Here is an 18,104-nt window from a genome sequence, read left to right as displayed (position 1 = left end):
CTGTATGTTAGACTGTATGTTAAACTGTATGTTAGACTGTATGTTAAACTATGTTAACTTTATGTTAACTGTATGTTAACTGTATGTTAACTGTATGTTGACTGTATGTTAACTGTATGTTAGAAGTCATACAGGATTTGCTTTTATCATGTTCCTTTAAAAAAAAAAAAGATTCTAAAACATAATTGTTATGCATGTAAGAACTGGCAGTGTGAAATTACAGTAGAGGTGTGAAAATAGAGTAGTGGTGTGAAATTACAGTAGTGGAACTTGGTAAATACACTGTCAGATTAGGTTAATAGAAAACAACAATGCTTGAAGTTTATTTTTCATTAGATTCATAGGCTTTGCTTCAATTTGGTCATTATTTTTCTAGAGGAAATTACTAGGATAGATTTTCTGATTATATATCTTTATCATTTAATTCCCCCATCACTGTGTCTTCCCCAGCAAATAGCACTTTGCTGTAATGCATGCACTTTCATCATTATGATTGTAAAAGGAAAGCCAACTTCTGTCAGTTAATAACCTGACATGTCGACAGAGATAGGATCTGTTATTCCAAACATCTCCGAAAATAATAACTTTATTATGACAAGTGAGTGCCAAGGAAGCGGGGTCCATCTGACATCATAATGTCTGTCTAACCTGGGGTGAATCCAAGGTGATATCCTCGCTTCCGTTTGACGATTTTAAAACAACGTCAAGGAAGGAGGACGCGATGAATCGAGGAAAGAATCCTGTGAAAGAAATACTCACCAGTTCCATTTTTTGTTGTCTGATTTCATAGATGGATTTTCTGCTTTATCAAAAGGATGTTAGAAATGATAAATTATAATTTCCAATGACTCAAGTCAACAGTACGTAATCTGTCATTAAGTTGTTTATCATAGAAAAATGTCATCCATGTTTTCGCAAAAAGGTCAAATGTCACAGTACTTTATGTTTTTCTCAATGTATTTCAGTCAATGGGAAAAGATGAGTGTCACAGGATTTAAGTTTTTCTCGTTTTTTCTCATGTCTGCCGCTCTCTCTCTCTCGCTCTCTACCTCCTCTTTGTCCCACTCTCCTTCTCTCCTCTCTCCCTCTTCCTGTTGCTCCCTCCTCTCTCCCTCCTCTCGCTCCCTGCCCCTTCTTCACCCTCTCCCTCTCTCTCTCCTTCCTTCACTCCCCCATTCTCTCTCTCTCCCTCCTCTCTCTCCCTCCTCTCTCCCTCCTCTCTCCCTCTCTCCCCCCTTCCTTCACTCCTCCCTTCTCTCTCCCCTCCCCTTCTTCACACTCTCTCCTTCCTTCACCCCCCCTTCTCTCTCTCCCTCCCTCCTCTCTCCCTCCTCTCTTTCCCTGCCCCTTCTTCACCCTATCCCTCTCTCTCCCCTTGCTTCACTCCCTCCCTTCTCTCTCTCCCTCCTCTCTCTTCATTCTCACTCACATTTGTCTGTCTGTTGACTCTCTCTCTACCCCTCCCTCCTTCACCCTCACCCTCACTCCCTTCTCCCCCTCCATTCTCTCTCCCTCCTTCTTTCCCTCCCTCCCCCTCCTCGCATCTCTCACTCCTCTCTTTTCCATTTCTCTTTTACCCTCTCCCTCCTTCACCCTCTCCCTCTCTCTCTCTCCCCCTCCTTCACTCTCCCCTTTTCTCTCTCTCCTCCTGCATTCTCTCTCCCTCCTTATTTATCTGACTCTCCTTCCTCTCTCATCCCTCACTCTCCCTTTTTCTCTGCAATCTCTATCCCTCCTTCTTTCACTGCCTCCCCCTTCTCTCATATCTCTCTCCCTCCTCTCTCTGCCTCTCTTCCACAGACAGGCTGACAGACAGACAGACCGACAGGCAGGCAAGCAGTTAGGCAGGCACACAGACAGACAGGCCCAGACAGTTTTAAGTAAATCCCCCCCCCAAAAATGGGCCAATATCCTCTTCAAGAATTCATAACAAGGCTCTTAGTTTATAGAACTGCAAGACCATTATGCCCAATGGAGGTCTAAAATGCTTTTGGGGTTGATTGACTTCAAATTTCATTTGCCTGCTCCTTCTGGTCACAAATGCGTAATATTTGGGAAGATTAAACCTTTTTAACCCTTCAAAACCGCCCCAGATTACCCCAAATTAAGTCACTTCCTGTAATTGCAGGAAGTTGAAATTCAATGTACAGACTCCTGGGGACACTAACAATGCCCTGAGTTTCAAGTCTTTATGTTAAGATTTGACATACCTCTACAAGGAATGGAAGACAGAGTTTTTGTGTAACAGCAGGGAGAGAATGAAGCACCATGTTGAGGATGAATTAAGACAGTTCCTGATACCACAAGAAGCTGAACCTCAACACAAGGCATCCCTATAAGGTCACGGTTTGGTTGTGTGCGAGACGGTTAGCTAGCTCAATCGCAGTCAACGGGGGGGCTTCATGGCTATGTGAGATTAGTTCATTTCACATGGTCAGATGTAGTCTTGTGTTTATCAGGAGCGTCTGTTGAACGATCCCATGCATGAATTTCATTTCTTTCCTCAACAGATCTGCCGATGTCATTCAAAAACACATGAATTCTAGTTCAGGCTTCAAGTGAGGCCTACTTTGCTGTGTAGTGGGGGGAGGGGAAGATGAATTAATTGTTAGTTGGATTAAGGATAGGGTTATGTCTAGGGTTAACCTAGCTTTAGGTCCACTCCCAGCTCAACCCTAAAAGTAACCCTAACCCAAACCTTCTCGTCATATTAACTCCTTGTTCACCCCTAATCCTAGCTTTATATTAACTCCTGGTTCACCCCTAATCCTAGCTTCATATTAACTCCTGGTTCACCCCTAATCCTAGCTTCATATTAACTACTGGTTCACCCCTAACCCTAACACCAGGTTCATATTAACTACTGTTTCAACCCTAACACCAGGTTCATATTAACTACTGGTTCACCCCTAACCCTAACACCAGGTTCAAATTAACTACTGTTTCAACCCTAACACCAGGTTCATATTAACTACTGGTTCACCCCTAACCCTAACACCAGGTTCATATTAACTACTGTTTCAACCCTAACACCAGGTTCATATTAACTACTGGTTCACCCCTAACCCTAACACCAGGTTCATATTAACTACTGATTCAATCCTAATCCTAGCTTCATATTAACTACTGGTTCAAACCTACCACCAGGTTCATATTAACTCCTGGTTCAACCCTAGCCCTAACCCTGGCCTCATCTCCACATCTTAGCTCAACCCTAACTACAAGAGCTGAGCCGGGATGTGGAGGGCAACGGTTAGGGTTATGGCTAACGTTAGGGTTGAGCCGGGATGTGGAGGGCAACGGTTAGGGTTATGGCTAACGTTAGGGTTGAGCCGGGATGTGGAGGGCAACGGTTAGGGTTATGGCTAACGTTAGGGTTGAGCCGGGATGTGGAGGGCAACGGTTAGGGTTATGGCTAATGTTAGGGTTGAGCCGGGATGTGGAAGGCAACGGTTAGGGTTATGGCTAATGTTAGGGTTGACACGGGAAGTGGAGGGCAACGGTTAGGGTTATGGCTAACGTTAGGATTGAGCCGGGAAGTGGAGGGCAACGGTTAGGGTTATGGCTAACGTTAGGGTTGAGCCGGAATGTGGAGGGCAACGGTTAGGGTTATGGCTAACGTTAGGGTTGAGCCGGGATGTGGAGGGCAACGGTTAGGGTTATGGCTAACGTTAGGGTTGAGCCGGGATGTGGAGGGCAACGGTTAGGCTTATGGCTAACGTTAGGGTTGAGCCGGGATGTGGAGGGCAACGGTTAGGGTTATGGCTAACGTTAGGGTTGAGCCGGGATGTGGAGGGCAACGGTTAGGGTTATGGCTAACGTTAGGGTTGAGCCGGGATGTGGAAGGCAACGGTTAGGGTTATGGCTAATGTTAGGGTTGACACGGGAAGTGGAGGGCAACGGTTAGGGTTATGGCTAACGTTAGGATTGAGCCGGGAAGTGGAGGGCAACGGTTAGGGTTATGGCTAACGTTAGGGTTGAGCCGGAATGTGGAGGGCAACGGTTAGGGTTATGGCTAACGTTAGGGTTGAGCCGGGATGTGGAGGGCAACGGTTAGGGTTATGGCTAACGTTAGGATTGAGCCGGGAAGTGGAGGGCAACGGTTAGGGTTATGGCTAACGTTAGGGTTGAGCCGGGATGTGGACATGAAGCTTGGATTGGTTTTAGGGTTGATTTTTGAGTTTGTTTGCATACCTGTCTGTCTGTGTTTTTATATTACTGCCGGCCTGCCTGCCTGCCTGCCTGCCTGCCTGTTTGTCTCTCTATCTGTGTGTGTGTGGATATGTCTGTCTGTCTGAGTCTTTCACCAATTTACCCATTGCAGCTCTATCACCAATTTTTTTGCCTTGAATGTGATGTAGGGAAAGAGGGGAAGTGTGAAGGTGGGAAGGGGTCATAGAGAGACAGGAGGGAGAAAGAGATAGGAGACAGAGAGGGGGGAGGGAGGGAGGGATGGAGAGAAGAGAGCGAGGGAGGTAGAGAGAGAAAGGGAGGGAGGGAGAGATAGAAGAGAGAGGAGGGGGAGGGAGAAAGAGAGAGGAGAGAAAGAGGGAGGGAGAAAGAGAGGAGAGAGAGGTAGGGAGGGAGAAAGAGAGAAGGATGTCATGTCTGTGATTACTTACTCTATGCGTCCATATTGTGATCCTGACCTTCCCCAATTGAATGCAATGTATTCACTTAGGCATCAACCCTGTGACACTCATCTTTTCCCATTGACTGCAATGTACTGACACAAACATCAAGCCTGACACCCATCTTTTACCACTGAATGCAATGTTATGAGAAAAACGTCAACTACTGAGACATTTTACCTTTTTTGCAAAGAACGTGCCAATATGAAGTTTTCAGGCTGATAATGGGCTGTGTTGATTGGTTCTCCGAAACACAAATTAAATGAAATACATCAGTTGACGGTTACTGTGCCGGTTCCACATTATTCAGTTAACCAATTACACATATTGATGAATCATCCACCAATAACCATTACAGATAATAACCAACATTCTTTTAGCTATGTATTTGGCCGTGAATAATCCTATCAACATCCAAAAAAGCTCCACTACTTTTCATTTACTGTAAAAGTGCCTCGGCTCTTACTGTAATGCACCAGAAGAAAGTGGAACAAAAATTGAAGCGAACCAATCGGCTGAGGAATCTTTTTTTTCTTCTTCACTGTCTCCTCTATCAGACGCTGAAGCCTGATAACAAACCCCCACTCGCCCTTCACTTCTGTGTGTCTGCACAGCAGAGATAAGCAAATCAATATTCTGTCACTTCTTATTTTTACTGCCCGAATTCTACTCTCTGCACCTTGCACAAGGTGACAGACTCAGCCTTGCCTCGCCTCACGGTGGACTGGGCTGGTCAGGCAATCTGAGCATCCCTTTCTAGAATATTCTGCATCTGCTCTCACTGTTTCCACATCTGCTCTCAGTGTCAGTGTAAGTGTCTGGGTAAGTGTCGGTTAATTGTCAGTTTAATTGTCAGTTTAATTGTCAGGGTAAGTGTCTGGGTAAGTGTCTGGGTAAGTGTCAGGGTAAGTGTCAGGGTAGGTGCCTGGGTAAGTGTAGGTTAAGTGTCAGTTTAATTGTCAGTTTAATTGTCAGGGTAAGTGTCAGGGTAAGTGTCTGGGTAAGTGTCTGAGTAAGTGTCAGTTTAATTGTCAGTTTAAGTGTCTGGGTAAGTGTCTGGGTAAGTGTCAGGGTAAGTGTCTCCTGGGTCATATTCTTGGGTGACTATGACCCTGGAGACATGTCTAGTGACTATGACTCAGGTGACATGTCTAGTGACTATGACTCAGGAGACATGTCTAGTGACTATGACCCAGGAGACATGTCTAGCGACCATGACCCAGGAGACATGTCTAGCGACTATGACTCAGGAGACATGTCTAGCGACTATGACTCAGGAGACATGTCTAGTGACTATGACTCAGGAGACATGTCTAGTGACTATGACTCAGGAGACATGTCTAGCGACTATGACCCAGGAGACATGTCTAGCGACTATGACTCAGGAGACATGTCTAGCGACTATGACCCAGGAGACATGTCTAGTGACTATGACCCAGGAGACATGTCTAGCGACTATGACTCAGGAGACATGTCTAGTGACTATGACCCCGGAGACATTGACAGAAAATAATAGGCCACTCTTTATTCCACAGTGAAGTTCCTATGTCATATAAACATATGTTACTTGATGGTTCAAGTTCTACATTTAAACATGGGTTACTTTACAGATGAGGTTCTAAGCATTACATTTACATTTGTCATTTAGCAGACGCTCTTATCAAGAGCGACTTACAGTAGTGAATGCATACATTTCATTAAAAAAAATAATCTCCGTACTGGTCCCCCGTGGGAATCAAACCCACAACCCTGGCGTTGCAAACATCATGCTCTACCAACTGAGCCACACGGGACCGTGTGGCTCAGTTGGTAGAGCATGAAGGGAGAGTATGAGTAGTACAGAGGGATGAAGGGAGAGTATGGGTAGTACAGAGATACTAGTGCTAATCCATGATAGGTAAACATGCCGATATCAGGTATCCATTACTGTGACCAGTAGATACAATTAATAGTGATACATAGTGATTGATTCAACTGTCTCGTTCATAGACTTGAGACAAAACTGGTAAAGCTACGGGAAAATAAATATTTGCTGTCTGTTTTCAATAACTTAATGGAATTGTTGTGCCACAAGTACTGCTTTCCAAGATACTCTTACATGCATTACAGCAGTGTCCCTGGGTGGTCACTTGGATTTTCTGTTCACGTATTGAGAAGTCAGAATTTTAATCACTGAGGACATTCGTTATCTGTCATCTGCCTGGCACTTCTCACAAATTATGGGACTTGTAGAAACTCATCTAATTGGCATGATGGACTAGTGTCACTGCAAATGACAAAATTAATATAAACAGTTGGAACCTCGATTTTGTTTTGTTTTGTTTAATCTACCCGGTGACAGCTATCATTCAACACCCAGCTGCTGATAAAATTAATTTGGTTGGGGCAATTCATGCTTTTATATAATTCACATTGCCTGTCTGAAAAAAAGTCAGACAATTATTTGCTTAAATATGCAGTGGCCCAGGGCATTGTAAAATAACAGTACTGCCCAGATAAGATTTGCAAGGCCTGCCACTGAAATTAGTGTCTTAAACAATGATTTCAGGGAGTATTCTGGGGGGGGGGGGGGGGGGGGGGGGGGTACAACATGAACAGTGTGGAAGTGGAACTAACCAAGGATGATATATCACTCTGTGGGGAATCTTTCAAATCCCTGTAACTTGAAGATGCCACTCATGGAATCGGGCATAATGAAATATGAATGTGGCCTTACCATCTCTGGCAAATTAATGATTTCTAGCAGAATGTGTATTGTACAGATTACCTCTTATCACTTCCAAGACACACACTGGGGTTCTGTACTGGGTAAATAAACACAGTGCTTTCACACACACACAGATTGGGAATCCCAAAAAAGCACCCTATTCCCTTCTACTTTTTACTTTCCCTTCTACTGTTTTACTTTTGACCAGAACACTGGTCAAAACATCTGGTCGAAAGTAGTACACTGTCTATAGGGAAAAGGTTACCATTTGGGTTGGAACTGGGGCCAAACACAAACCCGATAGGCTTCGTGTACATTTTGGGGGTTTCAAACTGCAGGATAAATAGATTTGACAGCCATGCATAATCAGCAAGAGTTTAGCAGGCAGGGAGTGCAGGGTTTGTCTGGAAACGGCCTTGTTGAGTCTGTATCCAACCTTTCCGTGTAGTAGTCTGTATATCTAAATACTCACTAGCAAAAAGAGAAAACCCCACAATGTTTAGATTAAAATGGGGAAAAATGTGTTACAGGAAAAAGGTTAACACTACGTAAGATACACCACATGAGCAAAACTATGTGGACACCTGCTTGTCAAACATCTCATTCCAAAATCGTGGGCATTAATAAGGAGTTGGTCCCGCCTTTGCTGCTATAACAGCCTCCAATCATCTGGGAAGGCTTTCCACTTGATGCTGGAACATTGCTGCCGGGGGACTTGCTTCCATTCAGCCACAAGAGCATTAGTGAGGTCGACCGCTGATGTTTGGCGATTAGGCCTGGCTCGCAGTCAGCGTTCCAATTCATCACAAAGGTGTTTGATTGGGTTGAGGTCAGAGCTCTGTGCAGGCCAGGGGCGGTTCTGGGGGGGGGGGCAGTGCCCCTGTGAAACCAATTTTGGACCCCCTTGTGGCCCCCCTAAATGTGGAGTATGAAATCATTTTTACATAACACATTTTTGCTATCGTTCTTTTTTTTACATCCGTTATTAGACAGTGGCAACGCGGAACACTAACGATTATGAACATGGCCTTCTGCCTGCTAATGCCTGCAATGCAGTGAAGAAAACGATATGACAACAATAACGTCTAATGTAACTGGCCCCTCTAACAGTACAGCAGGCCCCAGCTTGGCCCCCCCAGTTGAAATGGTCTAGAACCGCCACTGGTGCAGGCCAGTCAAATTCTTCCACACCAATCTCAACAACCAATTTCTGTATGGACCTCGCTTTGTGTAAGGGGGCATTGTCATGCTGAAACAGGAAAGGACCTTCCCCAAACTGTTGCCACAAAGTTCAAAGCACAGAATCGTCTAGAATGTCATTGCAAGCTGTAGCGTTAAGATTTCCCTTCGCTGAAACTAAGGGGCCTAGCCCGAACCATGAAAAACAGCCCCAGACCAGTATTCTTCCTCCACCAAACTTTACAGTTGGCACTATGCATTCGGGCAGGTAGAGTTCTCCTGTCATCCGCCAAACCCAGGTTCTTCCGTGGGACTGCCAGATGGTGAAGCGTGATTCATCACCTTAGAGAACGTGTTTCCACTGCTCCAGAGTCTGTGTGCACCATTTTATACACCTGTCAGCAATACGTGTGGCTGAAATAGGCCAAATCCATTAATTTGAAAGAAAATCCACATACTTATGTATATATATAGTGTACCTTAAAGGGGACAACAACATTCTGTGAGATTTAGAACAGGAACAGTCTCTATTTGAAGCTTGATTGCATTACATTCTTACTGAGTCGCCATACGTTTTCTAAAGCTGTCTGTAGCTGCGTCAGGGTCCTTAGATCAATGGTCAAAAGAAGAGCACTATATAGGGAATAGGGTGCCACTTGGCAGCTATGTTAACCAGACAGTCTCAGTGTTGGCTGGGCTGTGAGATGTGGTAGAAAAAGAGAGAGTGGGTGGCTACTGTCACCTATTAAAGGATGTCATAAAGGAACCTTGAACAGAGTCTGAACAATTTCCTTTATAAGCTGCAATCAATACAACATATAGATACGAATTCTTATGGGTCTACGACCCAAATGGCACTCTATTCCCTAAATAGTGCACTACTTTTAGCCAGAGCCCTATGGCACCCTATTCCCTATATAGTGCACTACTTTTAAGCAGAACCCTGGTGAAAAATAGTGCACTAAAAGGGAATAGCAAGGATGGGAATGTAAGGTATTGGGTGCCATTTGTGATTCTGACACAATGTTACACAACAGTTTTTGTCCACAAAAGTCTCATCTGTCAACAAATTGGTTTTGCCCTGCATGCACCAATACCAAATATATTACATCGACACTACAATATCCTGACTGTAGTTCAAACATGATATCAAACTCCTGCCTCGAGCACAAACCTCAGTCTGACTATTTCTTGAAGTCGCTGCATCAGTGCCAGAAGGCTGATTTTCTTATCGTCAGCTGACCTCAAGCATGGTCTTTGCGTTGACACCCATGCACGGGCCTTGCAACTTCTCTTTCATTCAGCTAATGAATATTTTCAGTGAAAGGGATGCTCATTTTGTGACATAGTGTTATTCGATGAAGCTAAATATGACTGAGCAGAGTAAATACAATACAGAGCATTCATTGTGTTTGAGGACAGAGAACACGTATGACTTTAAGATCGATTAGAAACATTTAGCATAAAGAAAAATGCTAAAGACTCTAAAGATACTTAAAAAAATTACATACGTAAAGATACTCTTCTATGGAGTGAAATAGGTTGAATATATAACAAATAAACCCTCTCTATCCCAAATGGCACCCTATTCGTTACAAAGTGCACTACTTTGACCAGAGCCCTGTGGCACTCTAATCCCTGTATAGTGTACTATTTGACCAGGGCACTACGGCACCCTAATCCCTGTGTATAGTGTACTATTTGACCAGGGCACTATGGCACCCTAATCCCTGTGTATAGTGTACTATTTGACCAGGGCACTCCATCTGTGTGTTAACTATTTATTATGGCTTCCCCGAGTGGCGCAGCGGTCTAAGGCATCACTACAGACAGGGGTTCGATCCCAGGCTGTGTCACAGCCGGCCTGTGACCGGGAGACCCATGAGGCGGCGTACAATTGGCCCAGTGTTTGTCTGGATTAGGGGATGGTTTGGCCAGCTGGGATGTCCTTGTCCATTCGCGCTCTAGCGACTCCTTGTGGCGGGCCGGGCGCCAGCAAGCTGACTTCGGTCACCAGTTGTACTGTGCTTCCTCCGACACATTGGTGCTTCCGGGTTAATTTGCAGGGTCATGTTTCTGAGGACGCATGGCTCTCGACCTTCGCATCTCCCGAGTCCGTACGGGAGTTGCAGAGATGGGACAAGACTGTAACTACCAATTGGATACCACGAAATTGGGGAGAGAAAAGTGGTAAAAGTACAACAACAACAAAAAATACTAGCCCCCCCCCCCCCCCCCTCACACAGGCACACACACACCACACAGGCCACTCTCAAGTCATTTTATAAAGCAGTTCGCTGAACATCTATAAATAGGCTGTAGGGCACTGCACAACCTCAATTTGCCACCCCCATACACTTCTATTGCAATTATCCCAAGGTTTATTTTCAGTGTAGCAGTCAAGGGAATACATGCCTCAGTTCATTCAGCAGTGGGTAATAGCACTGAGAATACCTAATAACAGCAAGCAATCAATTCCATCGGAATTGGAATGGGGAAATAAGCTAGTTTTTAAATTGCAACATGTTTCTGCTATAGTTTCACCCTTATGGATACTCAGCGTTACTACATACAGTCTTTGGCACCCTGTTCTGTCAAGTAATAATACAATAATTTTGATGCTGTGAATTATTTTGAATGTTTCTTGCCTTTGATGATTGTCCCTGCTGAATTATAATTTTCTCCCTGGGAGTGGAAGTTTGTTGTGTAAAAGCATTGTCCCCTGTATTTCAAGGCCATTGTGCCCACTCCCCTGTACTTTATTTGTAGGCTGGAAGCCCATTGAATGTAGAAACTGCAGTAAGCAGCACCTTGACTGGACCACAAGGGAAGACAGAAAGTAAAGAGTGAGTGATTTCTGTTCAGTGAGAGATATTGGGCAGGTGGACGGAGGACACAGGGCTTCTGTTCAGTGAGAGATATTGGGCAGGTGGACGGAGGACACAGGGCTTCTGTTCAGTGAGAGACATTGGGCAGGTGGACGGAGGACACAGGGCTTCTGTTCAGTGAGAGACATTGGGCAGGTGGACACTGGGAGAAGTGACAGAGGAGGTCAATCGAGGGCTTTGTCATCCCCTCAGCACGGTAAAACACACACACACACACACACACACACACACACACACACACACACACACACACACACACACACACACACACACACACACACACACACACACACACACACACACACACACACACACACACACATGAACAGCCAACCCCACAAAACCACCCTAACACCTCACCATACCACTCTGCATCCCTCTGTTGGTGTGCCTCTGAAGCTAAGCAGGGTTTGTACCTCAATGGGAGACCAGATGCTGCTGGAAGTGGTGTTTGAAGGCCAGTAGGAGGCACTCTTTCCTCTGTCTAAACAAAGTGATTGGGGACATTGCCCTGTATAGGCTGCTGTCTTTCGAATGGGACTTTAAACGGGAGGTCCCAAAATATTCCTTGGCACTTATCATAAGAGTAGGGGTGTTAACCCTGGTGTCCTGGATAAATTCCAAATCTGTCCCTCATATCATCATGGCCACCTAATCATCCCTAGCTTACAAATTAAGCTAGTAGTCATTGCTGTAAATGAGAAAGTGTTCTCAGTCAACTTACCTGGTAAATTATATGTATTATTTTTAAAACACACTGTAGTAAATATAGATTTGATAGAAGCTCATTTTGTAGGATCCTCGATAACCATTCCAGTAAACCTAAAAAAACTCTGTGCCATTTATTGGAACAGTGGCCTTGTTGGGTTCTCACACACTGAACAACCTTTTTTGAGAAATGCCTGTTTTTTTAGTATTTACATTTTTTTTTTTACAACAGTCCCTGTTTGTAAAGGTTGGATGGTAGAGGAAAGGTATGAGCCTTTATAGTACCTGTATAAGAAAGTCTCAGAAAGAAAATCATTAAGGAAGCTTTTTTTTTATGGTTGTCAAAGTGAAGCTAGCTAAGTCTCCTTAGACCCAGTGGAGTTGCTTCTCAGCTTGCACTACACATTACAGAACACCACAGCCAATGATTTCTCTTGAAATATTTAATGTTCAGGCAGGACTGTTAAGAGTCTGCCTTCTGGTGAGATCAGATCAAGCAGAAGGAAATGTTCTCTGAGGCAAGAATATCCAGGATGTATAGCTCCTTTATCTAGATGGCATCTCGAGAATAATGTTACACAAGTTACCCACTGTCTGGTCTAGTAGTCTAACATACAGTATCACCACTGTCTAGTCTAGTAGTCTAACATACAGTATCACCACTGTCTGGTCTAGTAGTCTAACATACAGTATCACAACTGTCTGGTCTAGTAGTCTAACATACAGTATCACCACTGTCTGGTCTAGTAGTCTAACATACAGTATCACCACTGTCTGGTCTAGTAGTCTAACATACAGTATCACCACTGTCTGGTCAAGTAGTCTAACATACAGTATCACCACTGTCTGGTCTAGTAGTCTAACTTACAGTATCATCACTGTCTGGTCTAGTAGTCTAACATACAGTATCACCACTGTCTGGTCTAGTAGTCTAACATACAGTATCACCACTGTCTGGTCTAGTAGTCTAACATACAGTATCACCACTGTCTGGTCTAGTAGTCTAACATACAGTATCACCACTGTCTGGTCTAGTAGTCTAACATACAGTATCACCACTGTCTAGTCTATTAGTTTAACCTACAGTATCACCTGGATAACAGACAGGTTGAAGCCTGCTTGACAGAGACGCTAAGCTGCTAGCCATCAAGCTAACGATGTTGGTACCAGATGAGTTTTGCAATGGAGCCCTCTTTGTCTGTAGAAATATATGAACAGTTCCAGCGCTCTACGAGATGTATCTACTACTCATTGTTTCGGGACAAACCGGATCACTCTTAGTTCCAATGCAGCAATTGTTTACTTTCTGAGGATTATAGGCTTGAGGTGGCTTCCTTAATCATGCAGGTCGCCAGCCTATGTAAGAAACTGGGGAAAACACAGAGTGGAATGTTTACAATGACTGAGCCGGTGGCTGGACGGCGTTCGCGCTTGTTGGATGCATCTCTGCCTTGTCATTTGTCGTAATCCGACTGGTCTGGTGTTGCCCGGAGCTCACCCATCTGATAGTGGAGTCAAAGGAGCACAGCAAGAGGAGCAAGGCAATCAACGATGGTCGCATGTTACAAGCCGTGGATGCCGAAGATGACGGCCTTCCAGAAAGCAGTCTACACGCCCAACGAGAGGCCCGGAGCATATACAAACAATTAATAGTTTCGCCGTCCTGGACCCTGATCTTCGTACCTACGGGCTCAAGCTACGGACTCAAGTTATCCTGCCTCTCGCCCATCCATAAAGGGATCTCCGAATACTGTGAAGTGTGGGAGTGGCCGGATTTCCTCGTCCTTCTCGCCAGACTTGATTTTGGGCAGCTCCATGGCAAGAAATGTGACCGTTCCTGGTGCAAAAACAATGTCCTATCCCGGAGCTCGAGTAAATTACATTACTAAGCTGCTCCTGAATGTACTACACCAGGACATTGATTCCATCGTAGTCCATGTGGGTTTTAATGACATTATGAAGGGCAGTTCTGAACTGTTGAAACTGGATTTTAAAGAGCTGCTTGACTCTCTGCTAGACACAAATAAAAGACCCATCATATCTGGCCCTGAGCCTTCTGTGAATCACGGCATTGAACGCTTTAGCCAGGATTCTTTCTCTTCACAACTGGCTACAAGATTATAGCAGCTCAATAGGTGTAACGTTTGTTGACAATTTCAATACCTTTTGGAAACAAAACACATTTTATAAGGAGGATGGGATCCACCCAAATCATTTGGGTTCCTGGATCCTTTCACAGCATTATAAGGGTGCATTGAGACAATGACTTATCAATGACCCAAACCCAGCTCAGTTAATCCCTACCATTGTGACGCAGAGTTGTCATAATGCTTCAGCAAATGTACATTACACCAGGGGCATTGGTAGATGCAATGTAAGTAACCTAATTTATGTCCCTTTAACTGCCCTGAAGGCCTCTGCTGATCCTACTGCTATTGTATGCAGTAATCATGTGCTTATGAACCAGATTTATACTCTTAGCATTGAGCCAGGGTTCCCTAGGAGGAAGTCCACTGTGTGCAGCTCACCCTGCACTAACATAAATGACATGAGCATATCTACTTATGCTAAGCTTTCCAGTAAAGCAATAAAAACAAGTAAACATCCCAGAAGAAAAGTGCTTTAAATAGCCCATATTAACATATGTAGCTTAAGAAACAAGGTTCATGAAAACAATAATTTGCTAATAACAGATGACATTCATATTATGACTATCTCTGAAAGTAACTTAGATAATACTTTTGATTACACGTACAGTGGTAGAAATACAAAGTCAAAACATTTATAGAAAATATATAAATGCCATTGGTGGATGTGTTGCTGTTTATATTCAGAACAACATTCCTGTAAAGATGAGAGAGGATCTCATGTTAAATACTGTTGAAGTAATATGGCTACAGGTTCACTTGCCTCACCTAAACCCATTCTGGTGAGAAGCTTCTATAGGTCACCAAGTGATGGATAACATGTGTGAAATGCTTGATAATGTATGTGATATCAACAGAGAGGTATATTTTCTGGGTGATGTAAATATTGACTGGCATTCATCAAGCTGCCCAACAACTGAAATCCCCGTTGATTGATGAGGATTTGAAAAATTGTATGATTGAGAGGGAAGAGGCAAAAGGAATGGCAAATAAGTCTGGCTGCACAACCGATTGGCAAATGTATTGCAATTTGAGAAATCATGTGACTAAACTGAATAAAAAGAAGAAGAAACTACACTATGAAACAAAGATAAATGACATAAAGAAGGAAAGTAAAAAGATTTGGAGCACCATAAGGCATGCTCAGCTCCATCATTCATTGAATCAGATGGCTCATTCATCACAAAGCCCATTGATATTGCCAACTACTTTAAATGATTGTTTCATTGGCAAGATTAACAAACTTAGGAATGACATGCCAGAAACAAACGCGGACACTACACATCCAAGTATATCTGACCAAATTATGAAAGACAACCGTTATAATTTTGAATTCCGTGAAGTGAGTGTGGAAGAGGTGAAAACATTATTGTTGTCTAGCAACAACGACAAGCCACCTGGGTCTGACAACTTGGATGGAAAATTACAGAGGATAATAGGGGACGATGTTGCCACTCCCATTTGCCATATTTTCAATTTAAGCCAACTAGAAAGTGTGTTCCCCCAGGCTTGGAGGGAAGCAAAAGTCATTCTGCATCCTAAGAAGAGTAAAGCCCCCTTTACTGGCTCAAATAAGTGACGAATCAGCCTGTTACCAACCCTTAGTAAACTTTTGGAAAAAATTGTGTTTGACCAGATACAATGCTATTTTACAGTAAACAAATTAACCATAAATATTCATCATGCTTAGAGGGAAGGACATTCAACAAGCACAGCACTTACGCAAATGCCTGATGATTGGCAGTGAGAAATAAAAATATTGTGGATGCTGTTTTGTTAGACTTCAGTACAGCTTTTGACATTATCAATCATAGTCTGCTGCTGGAAAACAATATGCGTTATGGCTTTACAACCCCTACTATATTGTGGATAAAGAGGGTGTTTTTTAATGGAAGCCTCTGCAACATAATCCAGGTAGAATCAGGAATACCCCAGGGCAGCTTTCTAGGCCCATTACATTTTTTTTCAATCTTTACTAATGACATGTCACTGGCTTTGATTAAAGTCTATGTGTCTATGTATGTGGATGACTCAACACTATACATGTCAGCTACTATAGCGACTGAAATGACTGCAACACTTAACAACAAGTTACAGTTAGTTTCAGAATGGGTGACAAGGAATAAGTTTGTTCTAAATATTTATTAAACTAAAAGCATTGTATTTGAGACAAATCATTCACTAAACCTCAACTAAATATTGTAATGAATAATGTGGAAACTGAGCAAGTTGAGGTGATGGGGAGATGGGGAGAGTTATGTCCATAATAAAGCAGGTCCTACAGGCCCTTGTTTTGTCGAACCTGGACTACTGTTGAGTCATGTGGTCAGGTGCCACAAAAAGGGACTTAGAAAAATTACAATTGTATCAGAACATGGTAGCACGGCTGGCCCTTGGATGTACACAGAGAGCTAATATTAATAATATGCATGTCAATCTCTCCTGGCTCAATGTGGAGGAGATATTGACTTCATCACTACTTGTATTTATGAGAGGCATTGAGATGTTGAATGCACCGAGCTGTCTTTTTGAACTACTGCCACACAGCTATTCACAGTCCCCAAGTCCAGAACAGGCTATGGGAGGTGCACAGTACTACATAGAGCCATGACTAAATGGAACTCTATTCCACATCAAGTAACTGATGCAAGCAGTAAAATTTGATTTAAAAACAGTTACAAATACACTTTATGGAACAGCAGGGACTGATAAGCAACTGATAAGCAACACAAACATAGGCACAGACACAAGCATACACACACATGATGACATGTACATTATACACACGTACACATGGATTTAGTACTGTAGATATGTGGTAGTGGTGGAGTAGGGGCCAGAGGGCACACAGTGTGTTGTGAAATCTGTGAATGTATTGTAAAAAACATGTTGTATAAACTGCCTCAATTTTGCTGGACCCCAGGAAGAGTAGCTGGTGCCTTGGCAGGAACTAATTGGGATCCATAATAAACCCCAGGAACAGTAGCTGCTGCCTTGCCAGGAACTAATGGGGATCCATAATAAACCCCAGGAAGAGTAGCTGCTGGCTTAGCAGGAACTAATGGGGATCCATAATAAATACAAATACTGAAGTTATGTCACGTCCTGACCAGCAGATGGAGCTGTTGTTGTAGTTTTGGGGTCAGGACGTGGCAGTCTTGTGTGTGTGATTGTTCTGTGTTGGTCTTGTGACTCCTGATCAGGAACAGCTGGGGATCGTTGTTCCTGATTGGGAGTCATATATGTAGGAGTATGTTTGTCACTTGGTTTTGTGGGTAGTTGTTTTTGCACTGCGTGTTGTGTGCCTGCAAAACTGTTCCTGTCTTATATTTTGTTTGTATTGTTAAGTGGATGCTCTACTCCTTTATTTTTATTAAAGATGAGTATTCACATACCTGCTGCGCCTTGGTCCATTTCCACAGAAGACAGCCGTTACAAGTTAAGAGGTTTTAGAAGAAACACTACAGGTTAGAGGGTTTGGAAAACAGTTGTTTGCAGGAGGTCACCAATTCACCAACTATCTTATATCTGCATATTATATCATCAATATCTATTTATTCCAATGCTGCCACTTTCTTTTTAATACAAAAACACAGCACACACTGTGTTTCTCTCAGCAGCATTCCACCACTAGCCTTCCAACTTTGACCTTGACGTTCATATTTACCGGGTAGAAATATGCCCCTTCACAGGCCAGCATACGAGACAGACTGGCAGTGAGGAACATGTTAGTGCTGGATGAATGAAATGGAAGACTCTTTATTATGTGCCACTGACAAGGTCCATGCTATTTAATCAGTGAATAACGTTTGAATGAGCGTAGATCCGTGAGGTTCAGGGTTAG

Source organism: Salmo salar, chromosome 09 (assembly GCF_965601325.2).
Source record: "Salmo salar chromosome 09, fSalSal1, whole genome shotgun sequence".
In the NCBI taxonomy this organism is placed as follows: Eukaryota; Metazoa; Chordata; class Actinopteri; order Salmoniformes; family Salmonidae; genus Salmo; species Salmo salar.
Note: the sequence above shows the minus strand (reverse complement) of the source record.